This window comes from Camelus bactrianus, unplaced genomic scaffold (assembly GCF_048773025.1).
Source record: "Camelus bactrianus isolate YW-2024 breed Bactrian camel unplaced genomic scaffold, ASM4877302v1 HiC_scaffold_48, whole genome shotgun sequence".
In the NCBI taxonomy this organism is placed as follows: domain Eukaryota; kingdom Metazoa; phylum Chordata; class Mammalia; order Artiodactyla; family Camelidae; genus Camelus; species Camelus bactrianus.
In genome coordinates this window covers 1,081-15,000 of record NW_027413964.1, presented here as the reverse complement: position 1 = coordinate 15,000, position 13,920 = coordinate 1,081, and the positions used below count along the sequence as shown (strand labels likewise).

Sequence of the window (13,920 nt, the reverse complement as noted above, 5' to 3'; positions counted from 1 at the left end):
GTACCCTCTGAGCCTCCTGGACTTGGATATCTGATTCCTTCTTTAGATTTGGGAAATTTTCAGTCATGCTTTCTTCGAATATCTTTTCGGTCCCCTTGGTTCTTTCTTCCCCTTCTGGAACCCCTATTGTGCGTAGATGGGCACGCTTTCGAGGGTCCCTTAGGTCCCTAAGATGGTTTTCGTTGTTCTTTATTGGTTTTTCTCTCAGCTGTTCTGATTGGGTTCTTTCTGTTGTCCTGCCTTCTAGGCCACTTATTCGTTCCTCTGCGTGATCTAGCCTGCTTTGGACAGCCTTTAGACCAGTTCTCATTTCAGCCAATGAGTGGACCAGTTCTCCTTGACTCTTCTTTATAGCTTCGATTTCGTTTTTGACGTATAGTATATCTCTCAACACTATCTCTTGGAGTTCCTTCAGGACTTGGATCACTCCTTTTTGGAAATCTTGATCGAGCAGGCCATCCACGTCTATTTCATGGATCGTGCTTTCAGGGAATTTCTCTGGCTCTTTTAATTGGGAGTGGTTCCTCTGCTTCTTCATAATGCTCCTATCTCTCTGGCACTGTGGCTTAAGGAGTATCAGTTATCTATTGGTGTCCTTAAGGAGTTTATGTATTTATCGAAAGCCTAGGCAGGCATAAAACTTTAAAAGAGAGAGGGGGATAGGGGGAGAGAGAGAGAGACAGAGACAGAGACAGAGGGGGAGAGGGAGAGAGGGGGTGGGGGCAGGATGTTAAAAGAATGGAGAAAAAAAGGTTTGAAAACAGTGTACGATCAATAATAGAAGAGCAAGTTGAAGCAGAATAGCAATTGAGCTGAGACGTCTTCTAAAAGCCTTTAAAAACAAATAGAAAAGATCAGAAAATAATATACAATTGTTTCAAAAGTAAATTTTTAAAAGGTAATCGGAAATAGAACAGATTTTAACAAAAGATAAAACAGAGGATTTTAAAAGACGGGAGAAAGAAAAGGTTTGAAGACAGTGTGTAATCATGAATAGAAGAGTAAGTGGAAGCAGAATAGCGATCGAGTTGAGACGTCTTTTAATAACCTTAATAAAAAGGAGGAAAAAAATCGAGAAACAATATTTGAAACCTGTGAATAACCAGTAACAGGAGATCAAAACCAAGAGAATGAAAAAGGGAAGGGGGTGGATGTTTAAAAATAATAATAATGAAAAGACTTGAAATGAAACATTTAAAAGGGATTAAAACCGTAAACGTATACGACTGTTCAAAAGTAAAGGTTAAAAGGGTAACAGAAGGTAAAACCGATATAAAAGAGATTAAAAAAGAAAAAGGAAAAGAAAAAAAAAAAAGAGGAAAAAAAAAAAAAAAAAAGGATGTGTTCTCCTGGAGACGGTGCGCTCTTAACGGTTTCACCGAGAAGTCTTTCTGTCGTCGCCCTGTTTCGTGAACTCAGCTTGCTGTTTCCGCGGGCCCTCTGTCGGCGCCCTCGTCTGTGCTGCCCTCGGTGCCTGTGGGCAAGTAGATCGCGCCCCCTCCTGGCACCGCGGTCGGATGCTGCGTTCCTGCCGGGAAGGAGGGAGGGTGGCTGGCCGCCTGCCCTCTCCCGGCGCCGGTCGCTCCGCTGCTCTGTGCGGCTGTGTGCTCCGCCTCGGGTCGGCGCTCCTCTCCGTAGGTGGGCTCGGGGAAGACCGTGGAACCGCCCCGCCCCTGCTGCATTCCAAAACTCGGCTCCTTCTTAGTCTTGGTGGCGCGAGTTCTCTGAGGTACCGGGGCAGATATATAATATCTGCCTCAGGCTGAAAACGAGTCTCAGTCCTGCCTAGGAGGTTGCAGAGCCCCCGGGTGCGGATTCGAGTCTCGGCCCCGCCCCCGCTCCCGCCCCCGCCCGCGCGCTGCGCGCCGCGCGCCAGGGGCTATGGCGGCTGTGGCTGCGCCCCGCCTCTCTTCTCGCGAGAAGGGCCGGTGATGGCGCCGCAGGTCTGAGGAGATGGAGGCTACGGCGCCCCTCTCCCCAGGGCACACCGGCCGTGTTGCTTTGCCTTTCTTTCCCCGTAATGGACGGGTTGGGGGGGCGGGTTGTTCTGCTCTGTATCCCCTCCCGGCCACGGCGCGTGGTGCCGCCGCCACGGTCCTCTGCCCGGCTCGTGCGGCCTGTCCCGGCCCCCGGCTGCCGGCCTGCGACTCGGGCTGGGTGTCGCGGGGACCCTCTGTGCCCGTTTCACTTGGGTCGGTCGGTCAAGGGGCGCTCCGGGCAGATCTGAGACTCGGAGGCTCCCCCACCGTCCCGTCGGCCTCTCCGTTGGAGACGGGGAGGTCTGGCGAACGAGCCCTATTCCTCCTCTGCCGGTCCCTCCCGCACTGTTTTGCTTTTGACTCTTTCTTTTCTCCTTTTCTCCTACCAGATTTTGGGCGTCTTTGTCTTTCGAAGAGGGCGGTGTTCTGTCGGAGTTCCGCAGGTGGTCTGATTGGCCGAGTGGGTCCGTCGATGTGAGTTTTGGTGTATTTGTGGGAGAGGGTGAGCTACGAGCGTCCTTCTTGCTTCTTCTCGGGTTATTTTTGAAGAGTAGGTGCTGGGGATTGAACCCTGGACCTTTATTTTTTGCATGCTAAGCATGGGCTGTACTGCCTGATCTCTAGACCCTCCCCACCGCAACCCCCCCCTTTCCCACCGCCTCCATAGTACTCGATGAATCTCCTACCTAGATATCCATGCTTCCTTGGAATAGGGCCGTCGTTTTCTTCATCGGATTGATGCACGTCTGTGGATTCGTCTCGTTTCTCTCCACTGCGGTGGGTGGCATCGGGGCGTGGGGTGGGGTGGAGTGGCGTGGGCTGGGAACAGTTCTTCACGTGTAGAGGTGGAGCGGAGCGATGAGGATGGTGACTGTTTCCCCGAGTGCTCGCGCCGGGTGATGGAGGCCTGTGGTCTGACTTGGAAGAGGACTCGGGTGACCAGAACAGAGCCCGTGTGGGGTCGTTGTGGAGGGAGGAACTCCACCCCCCCCCCCCAGCCCCAGCCAAGGCACTCGTACCTCATCGAGGGACGGTCGGCCGAAAACAAACGAAAGCTGTCAGAGGTTTGGGGGTGGGGGTGAAGGGGTGTGTGTGTGTGTCTGTGTGTGTGTGTGTGTGTGTGTGTGTGTGTCTGTGTGTCTGTGTGTCTGTGTGTCTGTGTGTCTGTGTCTGTGTGGTGTGTGTGGTGTGTGTGTGTGGTGTGTGTGTGGTGTGTGTGTGTCCCCGTTCCCCGTACCACGGTCTCTGGTCGAGGCCCCCCCGAGCGGAGAAACGCACGCCAGGCCGTCCGTGCTCCTGGTTGTCCGGCCGCGTGTCCCTGCCACCCAGAGATCCCGAACCGTCCCGCTCGCTCCCCTGCCATGTGCCATGTGCCATGTGCCACCTGCCTGTCGGCCGGGCGCTATTTTAGACCCTGCGAAGAAGTCGACCGGACGGACGGGCCGGGCCGGGCCGGGCCGGGCCGGGCCGGGCCGAGCCGAGCCGGGCCGAGCCGATCTGAGCCGAGCCCGTCCAGGCTGGGGTGGGTGGTGCTGGGTTCAGAGGAGTGGGGTACAAGCGGGAGGCGGGCGTCGATGGAGGGGAGGGGGAGGGGGAGGGGGAAGGGAGAGGAAAGGGGAGGGGAGGGGGAGCAGGGATGACGATGGTCTGGGGCTTGGCGTGTGGGGTGGGGGTGGGAGGGATGGTAGCCATCCTATGACTTTCTCTCCCTACCCCGCCTTTTGCAAGTCTGTTCGAGTGACAAGGTGGTGCTGGTTTCTGGCTGGTGCACACCATAGTGATTCTGTTCTTCTTTTTCCTGGTCTTTTTCAGGAACCCTCGTCCCGAGGGACTGAATCTAGTGCCCTGTGCTGCGCGGTACGACCTAGGGGTCGAATCTGCCAGGAGAGGACTTACAAGGATTTCGAGGATCCTGGAAAACTGCTACCATCCAGAATCCTACATGGATGTTCAAGATCTTGTGGATGGACGGACGGACGGAAGACGGATCGAATGGAGGCCCCGCCCCATCCCCTGGACCCCTTGGCCCAGGAGGATCGTGATGGGTCTGGAAAGGACTCTTCCGACGAGGGTCTCGGGATGGACTTTCTCGGTCTGCGGAAGGTGTTTCTGCACAAAGAGGAAGAGAGGGGCGTTCTCGGCCAGAGAGCCCGAACCGCCTCCTTTCAGGGATCCGCTCCAGTCAGGGTTGGGGTCGGGGTCAGAACGCAGCCACCGACAGCTCCCCTCCCTCGTCTTGGCTCTCCAACTTGGGAAACCCTCCTCCCTGCCCCCTCACCCATCTTCTCGTCAGCCGGCCTCCAGCTTCCCCGTGCCAACCACCTCTCTCATGCTGCCGGACTTTCCTCCTCCTTGGGCTGCCAGGAAGCTCTCCCGCTCCTCCACGTGCTTTGGCTTGGAATCCCTGACAAACACAAGCGGTGCTGGTGGGCGGGGCCGTGGGCGGTGGCAGAAGGACTCCCTTCATCTTATGGGAGCGATTTTTATCTCCATAGAGGTGGCGATTGAGAAAACACATAAAATCACTCAGAAGAATACCCATGTGTAGTATCCCTGACCTAGATCCGTGTCTGTCTGTCTGTCTGTCTGTCTGTCTGTCTGTCTGTCTCTCTCTCTCTCTCTCTCTCTCTCTCTCTCTCTCTCTCTGCCTCTCTCTCCATTTCGCTATTCTCTGTGTGTGTGTGTGCGCGCGCGCGCATGCGTGTCTGTCTGTCTCCCTTGTCTCTCTTTCCTCTCCTCTCCCCTCCTCTCCTCTTCCCTGTTCTCCCCACTTCCCCCTCACCCCTCCACTCCTCTCTTCTCCCCTCCACTCCTCTCCTCTCCCTCTTCTCCTCTCCCCTCGCCTCTTCTCATTTCCCCTCCCCTCCCCTCTTTTCCCTCCTCTCCTTTCCTGTCCTCTCCCCTTTTATCCCTCCTCTCCTCTGCTCTTTCTCTCTCTCTCTCTCTCTCTCTCTCTCTCTCTCTCTCCCTCCCTCTCTCCCTCTCCCCCCCTTCACTTCCCTCCCTCCTCCCTACCCCCCCAACCCCTACCTTCACAGGGCCTCATAGATTGCAATCGGTTTCCATGAAATGTGATGAAGAGGGAATGAATTTTAGAATGATATCCCCATGCCATCGAATCCTTCTTCCCCAGGGATAGCGACTTATTTGTGGTCGTGTTTGTTTTTGTTTTTCTTGTTGTTGTTTTGGGGCGCATCGAGGGCGCAGGAGGCGTTGGGAGTGAGGGTGATGTTTCTCTTTCTGTCTGTCTCCTCCTTAGGACGGATTTTAAGAGGAGGGAGGACTCACAGAAATCTACCATCTTGTCTCGTACTGCAGCTGTGTTTGAGCTTCCTATACGATCTGGGCGGAACACTCCCCACCCTCACCTCAAGCCGCCATTGCCGCCCCCTCAGCCCCCTGCACCCCCGTCCAGTCCCACACTTGGGGCGGTGGTTGGGCATGGGGGGATGTTGGCGGGGTGGTGGTTGGTGGGGGGTGGGGTGGTGGAGGAAACCAGAAAACAGACCACTGTGGCACGTGGGTGACTGGGGCTTCAGGGTGAAGGAGGATGAATAAAATGGCCGGAATTAGGCTAACGGATTATTGCTTCTTTTTTTGGCGGGGGGGGGAGGGGAGGATCATTAGGTCATTCATTCATTCATTCATTCATTCACTCATTCATTTGCTGGGGGGGGGTGTCATTCGGTTTCTTATGCTCGCCCTGAAAACGGTCAACTGTCCTGACTGACTGGTTGCTGCTCACGGTTCCAGGCCTGTTGTTGAAACTGGAAGCTATCGATCTTACTGTTTCTACTGTATTTCACTCATTGAAAGTCATCATCATGCTGGGTCTCTGAGTCTTTCTCCGAGGAGAAGGTCGGTCACGGGACTAATGACCTGACAAAATAGCCTGAGTGACCAAGAAGGCCACATCTTGAGTGCTTATGAGATAACGAGATCTAACCACCAGCCTCTATAGAATGGGTCACCTGGAGGCATCGTGACACCATTCTGAGTCTTGATGAGAAAACGATTCTGTGGATGGTGATCGATGCCCGATTGTTTGAGCTATGGCTCTAGAACCACCCCACCCACTCCATCCCCAAGGTGGGTACACAGTTTTGAAGACGCTAGCCTGCTGTGAATCCCCTTTGCCCGGCAGAGCGATAAAATGGCCTCTTTGCTTCTAAGCTCCGAGACCTTGTCTCTGGATTCTTGGGCTCGTCGGGGACGGGGGCCGATCTTTTGGCAACAAGCGTGCTTCAGAAACAGCGGATGCCCGAGAAGGACACTCTGCCTCTCCCTCTTCTTCCGGGCCTGAAATGGGGAGGAAAAAAACATCGCTTCCCCTGGAAGCTGGAGTCCGGAACCCGCCATCCGGAGGGACTTCTGGCTTGGCCTTCTCCTGGGGTGGGGGGGGGAGGGCACGCCACTGCACGTGTTCTTTGTCAACTCCCTGTTTCTCTCTTCTCGAGTTATCTCTTTGGGACGGCTCCCACACTGGGTGAAAACAGACAGACAGGCTGGTATGTCTCCCTACCCCACCCTTCGCCCCCAAATGACTGATCTCCTGTCCCATCAGAATCACCACTTGTTTTCCAACGTGGCTTTCTTGGATCCTGGAGGACTTGTAAAGGAAAAGCCCAGCTGGGCTAACAAGCTAAAGTCACAAATCTAAGTGTGATAAGTGTCCGTTTACTGATCTAAGTTCTGCTGGGCTAACTCGTAAATCTGAAGTTTAGTGTCAGTTTACTGGGCTAACAAGCTAACTCGTAAATCCAAGCTCAACAAGTGTCAGTAACGTGATCTGTTCCAAATTGATAAGCTCCAGTGTACTGATCCTTTGCTTTTTGTTGTTTGAGCCTTATTGGCGAATAGACCCATATTTGTAATTAACCCTATGAAACCTCATGTGCACGTCTTGGAGGTGCTCAGAGCTTCGGAGCAGAAGCCCCTCTGAGCCCGCCGGCGTAATAAATCTGAGTACTCCAACCCTCCGAGTGGTGCTTGTTTCTTGGCTGGCCTGTCATTTCCGTAACAGACTGATATCAACTTAGAGCCAAGATGGGCGCAGAACTGAAGGAGCTTCTCGGCTGGCCTAAGAAGCCTGTCGTCGTGATGTGGGAGGCATTCTTTACGAGGGACCTATCTGATTAAGTGCTTGACCGCCTTTTGGACTTTGAACCAACTTGGAGATAGGAACTAGGATGAGAGGGCACCCGAAATAGCTCAGCAAACTCTTCTCCATCCTTAGAAGACAGACAGACAGACAGACAGACAGACAGACAGACAGACAGACAGACAGAGTGTGTGTGTGTGTGTGTGTGTGTGTGTGTGTGTGTGCGCGCGCGCGCGCGCGTGTTTGTGCGCGTGCGGGGGTGTGGGAGAGGGAGGAGATGACGTCAGCGTACTGGACACTGTTTCAGTGACATGGGGAGTGCTGTCAACTAGGAAGGAACGTCATGTATTCTTCAGCCTTGTGTCTGTACAGGTGGGTACACTCAGGGTTCCAGAAAGGATGGGATATTCCTGGCAGTCGTCTACTGCCCTGGCATCGAGGGCTGGCTGGCTGGCTGGCTGTCATCCAAAGTGGAGGCTCTCGTGAAAGGGACGGAACCGAGTCCCGAGGAGATGCCTCCTTCACTGACTTTCATGTAAACACAGTGGACCACAGCCTCCGGAAAGAGGGTGGGTGGCACACGTGGCCCCAGTCTGTTCTGTCCATTCGGCAAATGGCCTGGGTTAGGGGAAACCCAGCATGGCGACCATCCGACAGGCCGACCCACTGACCCACGGACGTGCTCGGTTTCTCCCAGCTTCCTGGATGACCTCCCCCACCCACCCCCACCCCACCCGCATTCCTTCACCCACCGTGGTGTCTGGTGTCAGGGCACTTGGAAGATGACTCCCATTGTTCAATAGACAGGGGCAGGAAGATTCCTATAGGACCGCAAAAACAGTCAACTGGCCATACATACATACATACGTACAAACTTTTTGTCCCCAGAGGCCTCAGACCTCCTCTCTCTGGACACGCTGAACCCCAGTAACTGGCCCCCATTCAACTGCCACATAGTAGGGGTCATCCAGACGTTCTTGGGATGGTAGGTATGACTTCCAAAGGGGTTGAAGCCTTCCTTCCCCCGCTGCAAGCCTGATGCCATCAGCATGGCCAGGACACTGCTACAAACAAACAAACAAACAAACAAACAAATAAACAAACAAACAAACACACACACACCACCACCACCACCACCCACCACCACCACCAACAACAACAACAACGACAACAAAAGACAAACACATGCGTATGTGACTTGGGGACATACTTTCCGCAGCCTCCAGGGACGAAGGCACCCGCTTCGCTGGGTAAATCCTACGAGGCTTCACTAAAGCGCTTGCCAACTTACTTCTCAGAAGGATCGATCTCTGCCCCCATCACCCGCCATCATCAGGCAAGGTCGTCAGAATCCATGGGAGATATAGACTAGAAGAAGAAGTAGAGGAAGGAGGAGGAGGAGGTGGAGGAGGAGAATCAGTGACATGAGGTGTGTACGACTTCTTGTCTCCAAGAGGATTGAGTTTTAAATTTTTTTCTTTTCAGATACAAGGGAAAATAAACTTTTGTTTTTTCCCCTTCCTTCCCTTTTAGAGGCGGACACCCACATGGTAACTATCATACCTCTGTCAGCAGAATGGAATCCTTTCTCTTTTTCTCCCTCCCTGACCCTTCTGGGATTCAGAAATCCTCCGTGAGGATTTTTCTATTCTTGGCAGCAGAGTTATTAGCATCATTGACTTGGAGGCAAAAACTTAGGTTTCCATTAAACTGGGATAGACATGCATGGATAAGAGATACTAGTGCTACTCGTTTTCCTTAGGGTTCCCCTGTGTCTGTGGGGTGTGTGTGTGTGTGTGTGTGTGTGTGTGTGTGTGTGTGTGTGTGTGTGTGTCTGTGTGTCTGTGTGTGTGTCTGTGTGTCTGTGTGTCTGTGTGTCTGTGTCTGTGTCTGTGTCTGTCTGCCTGCCTGCCTGCCTGCCTGCCTGCCTGCCTGTTTATTGTAGGAACTCTCTGTCAATGGAAGTATAGTTGACTTACAATGTTGTGTTCATTTATGACGTACGGCATAGTGATTCACTTATTCACACACACACACACACACACACACACACACACACACACACACACGTATACTTTTTCAGGATAGGTTATTACAAGCTATTGAACATAGTTCCCTGTGCTAGACAGTAGGACCTACTTGTGTACCTAGTTTGTATAGGGTGGTTTATATCTGCTAATCCCAAACTCCTGATTTATCCCTCTGCCCTCCCCCGTTCCTCCACCCTACCCTGTCCCCTGTGTTAACCATCGGTTTCTTTTCCATGTCTGCGAGTCCAGTCTGTTTCTGGTTTGTAAATAGGTTCCTTGGAGTCTTTTTAAAATGGAGTTATTTATGTATGGATGGGTGTCTTGACTTACTTTCAGATCCCACCTAGAAGTGATGGCATAGGATATCTGTCTTCCTCTGGGTGACTGACATCACTAAAGCTACGGAACGCTTCACGTATGTGCGTGTGTCGTCCACGTTCAGGGGCCGTGCTGATCTTCTCTGGATGGTTCCCGTGTTAGTCGATGTGCTGTGGCAGCAAGCGCTTGCCTTAGGGTTTTTGTCTCAACCTGAAAGCCGGCCCAGAGACTGAAGGTCTTCTAGTTGCCTCCACTATCTGCCTAGGACCATCTCCACGAACGTTTCCCATTTTCTCTCACCCTTTTGTCTTGGCATCATTGAGTACTAAAATGCTCCGTCTCCTGAAGCCCTGCAGACTGAAGCTGGACAACGGGAGGTAAACGTCAGAGAAATGGCCACAACAGCTCCTGTGGAAACCATCCTAGGGCCTGTTTTTGGAGGAGCCGCTCAGAGAGTTGAGCCGAACACCCCAGGACATCATCAGAGGCATTTCAAACTGCTCGAGCCGTTTCGATGACCCCGATGTGTGGAAATCTCCTACCAGACTGACCCCCTACTCCCGGCCCTGAATCTGGTTTCTCATCTGCTCCAATGATTAACCTTTGTGCTGTACTTTGGTTTTCCACACAAGTGCCTCTTAGGCGATACCTGACTGCTTGCTCCCTAGGCCTAGCTTCAGAAGCCCATCGACACCACCGCCTCCTGAGACGAGATACTACAACTGTTTCCTTGAACAGACCTGTTCTCAGAACTAAGAAACTGGGTCCATGAAACGCAGGCCCTCTAGGAAACTATTCCCTCCCTCCTGCCCCCACACCACACGCACGCACGCACACACGCATGGACGCACATGCACAGTCAACAGCCCAGCTTTTAATGTGTAAAACTTCCAGGGAAGTTACAGAATAGGGAAATGTTGGGGTCCAGAGTAGGCTGCCCCAAAATGTGCCCGATGGACTATGCTGAATGAAAGGGACTTCACAACTGGCCAAGGGGGAGGGTATAGGTCAGTGGTAGAGTGTGTGCTTAGCAAGCAAGCACAAGGTCCTGGGTTTAATCCCCAGTACCTCCGGTCAAAAATAAATACATAAAATCGAATTCCTCTCCCCGCCCGCCCCCCCCCAAAGTATACACTGCTGTATGTCAACTCTGTCTCAATAAAACTGGAAGAAAAAAAGGAAAAAAAAAATGATTTAACAAAAGAAAGAAAGAAACAAACAAAGAACTGCCCGAGGCAAGAGGAACACTCTGGCCCTCCTTTCTGCCTCCCTGGAAGCAGGGGAAAAAGAATTTTGTTTTTTTAAAGTCTCCCATCCCAGAGGAATCTATCAAGTCAGAGGTCTGCTTCCATGCCCTTCCATGATTCTCAAACGGTGTAGTGGGGTTTACCCAGATTAGGAAAAGGAGGGGACTCCTTTGGCCTGAGACCAGGCGAGATTCTCCCCCTCCCTCCCGCCTCCCTCCGTGCAGTTGGGACGGGGTGGCCTAAGGGTGGGGAAATTGAAACCAAAGAACAAAAGCCGTTCAACAGAGAGGAGCCGGAGGCCAAGTCAAAGGCTCTGACCTGAGCACAGAGCTTTCTGCATTTGAATGAAGCGATTGAACGAGGCCCTGCCGAATGGATCCTCCTGACGTCCCCGCCCCCGCTTCCAGGAGACAGTCAGTCGATTTGGGACCGATCGGTGGAGAAGGCCTGGGAGGCGGCGGCGGCGGCGGCGGTGGCGGCGGCGGCGGCGGCGGAAGCAGCGGCGGGGGCGGGGGGGGGGGGGTGGTGCGCGGGCGGGGGCGGGACCAACGGTCGCTCCAACTCTGCCTGCCTGCCTGCCTGCCTGCCTGCCTGCCTGCCTGCCTGCCTGCGGGGCTGAGGCCTGAGGGCCACGCTGGTTCCTGCCACTCAGGGAAACTTCTGCGGGTGTTGCCGAAAGATCGCCCTCCCCCACCCCGTCCCTGACGAGCCAAATAACCCAGAGACAGGGTCTTAGAGTTTAGAAGAAAAGAGGCAGCTTGATTGCTTTGCTGGGCAAAGGGGACTCACAGCAGGCTAGTGCCCTCCAAACTGTGAACCCGTCTTGGGGTTGGGGTTTCATGCTTCTGTGGACGAACAGGTTGGAGCATGAAAGGGAATCACAACAGGCGGGAGCACAAAAGGTGCTCATGATCAACAAGGGTCTCTGATGAAACTTCCTCCTAAATCTGGATGAGTGTCTGATAACATGGGACCTCCTGGTGGTCTAGTAGGTCATCAGCCCGTGACCTTCTTTATCTGGTCAGACTCACCCGGCGGCACCAGCGCCACGGAGGAACTCGGGGTGGGGGGTGGGGGGTGGGAGGGGGCTGGTCGTTCTCCTGAGCTTATCCTCCCGTGACTCCCTTCCTGGGGAAAGACTCAGACGCCAAACATGATTGTCAAGTTGAACGATCAGAGGAAGGTCAAATCAAACAGTTAGAATCGACAACTTTAGCTGTTTTTAACAGTGGGCCTGGAGCTGGGAGCGGTGTCTGGTCAGTCGAGTTTGCTGATCGTTCTAAAAGCAAGCAGTAAGCATAAAGCCAAAAATTGGCTTAGCCTAAGTGCGGCCACTTCATGATTCCTCCTTCACTGGGGGCTGAGGCGTGGGGGAGGGCGGGGGTGGGGGACAGGACTGAGGTGGCGGCGAACTTCTCCGTGAATGCTCGGAGCCGAACTGCTCTCTGGGCCTAGGTCTGAAAAAGGCCTGAGTCTCAGCTATGACAGATTCTCTCTCTTTCTGGGCACATGGACTGACTCGCCCCGCATCCTCCCATCCTGTCAGACCCTTTGGACACACACCTCCACCTGAAGAGTTCTTTGGCCTCGTCCAGAAAAAACAAACACACGCACGAACAAAACCAAACGAGCACACAGAAACCCTGCTGATCTCCTTGGACCCCATTCACTTCGGAGAGTCCCTCTCGTAGAAATCCCCTCTGCTCGATGATTTCACCACAGCCGCCTCCCTTTCTCCGGCACAGTGACCCCCCACCCCCACCCCTGCGTGGGCCCTGTCCCTCTACCTATCAAAAACCAAACCCCAGGAGAAAAGAAAATCAGAATGCTGTTTTGAGCCACTGGATCTGTGAAAGGAACCAAACAGAAAGCTGAAATAACCAAACCAGCCGAACACCAAAAGCGAACAGACAGATACCCCAGAAAGAAGGGCACGCTGACCCTTGCCCCTTTCCTTCCTGGAATCAGGACATAACATAGATCTACACCCCACCCCCCACCCCACCCTCCCCAGATGTCTTCTTTATGCCGGAACGAGAGTGACGTTCTTATTGTCAACGGTGCTGTTATGGAAATGACAGGCCGGCCAAGAAACAAGCACCACTCGGAGGGTTGGAGTACTCAGATTTATTACGCCGGCGGGCTCAGAGGGGCTTCTGCTCCTAAGCCTTGAGCACCTCCAAGACGTGCACGTGAGGTTTTATAGGGTTAAGTACCAGCTTGGGGTATTCGGCCAATAGGCACGCAATAGCTTTAGCAACATCATTATCACGAAAGTAGAGGCAGTGAGGCAGCAAACCAACATTTCAAGGCCAGATATGTCTCTTTGAAAATCCAGCTGGCTAGCAAAATATGAACAGGGAATCAGCAAACCGGCACTTATTAATTTAGATTTACGAGTTAGCCCAGCAGAACTCAGATCAGTAATCCGACACTTGTTACACTTAGATTTGCGACTTAGCTTGTTATCCCAGCTGGGCTTTTCCTTCACAGTGTAAAGCGGAGAAGGAGAGAATTCTGTACAAACAGACCTCGATGAAAAGAATCCTCACCCTCTTTTAGGCCCCCACCTCAACACACGTGCGCGCACACGCGCGCGCACACACACACACACACACATGCATGCACGCACGCGCGCGTATAGTTACTCCTGTTCTCTCTCTTTCTCTCTCCCTCTTCCTTTCTTACTGATTTTTTAAAAATGTTTACTGATAACACAGAAAATAATTGCTTAAATGTTGTCCAGGAATGATATTCATTTTTGAAAACATGATATATATTGTAAAGGATTTGGGCTCCCTTAGAAAAATCCCAGTCCAGGCACGATTGTATAGCACCTCCTTTCACTTTCAAGTGTCTCATTTCAGACAATAAAGTAGCCAGTCATCTTCCTTGTGCATGACCTTTGTAACTGGCACAAGTCAAACGGCACAAAATTCAGACCCAATCTCCTGATCCATATGATTCTCATATTCTTTTTTTTTTTTTTTTTTTTTTTTTTAGCGAGTCCAGAAGCTATGGGTCTGTGCCAACCACCCGTGGCTGTTCACTATCCAGCATTTCTTCCATTATCTTTATGTTGTCCTGTTTCTTGGAAGTATTAGTGCAGCTACTTTTCCCGATGGTCTGTCTCTGTCTCTGTCTCTCACTCTTTTCTCCTTCTTTTTTTTGGGGGGGGGAGGAGGGGGATGGGTTTGATTAGGTTATTTATTTATTTTAATGGTGGTTCTGGGGATTGAACCCAG

The 13,920-nt window shown here is 52.6% G+C and overlaps 1 long non-coding RNA gene and 1 other non-coding gene across 2 annotated transcripts; both read right to left on the bottom strand.

Annotated features, from left to right (window-relative positions):
- Window positions 1–7,409: 7,409 nt before the first annotated feature.
- LOC141576947 (uncharacterized) lies at window positions 7,410–11,185 on the bottom strand. The gene is made up of 4 exons (XR_012505351.1): window positions 10,994–11,185; window positions 9,441–9,791; window positions 8,291–8,448; window positions 7,410–8,144 (listed from the first exon to the last, which is right to left on the bottom strand). It is a non-coding gene; the product is annotated as an uncharacterized LOC141576947 (long non-coding RNA).
- LOC141576953 (U6 spliceosomal RNA) lies at window positions 9,506–9,614 on the bottom strand. The gene has a single exon (XR_012505355.1). It is a non-coding gene; the product is annotated as a U6 spliceosomal RNA (small nuclear RNA).
- Window positions 11,186–13,920: the final 2,735 nt, after the last annotated feature.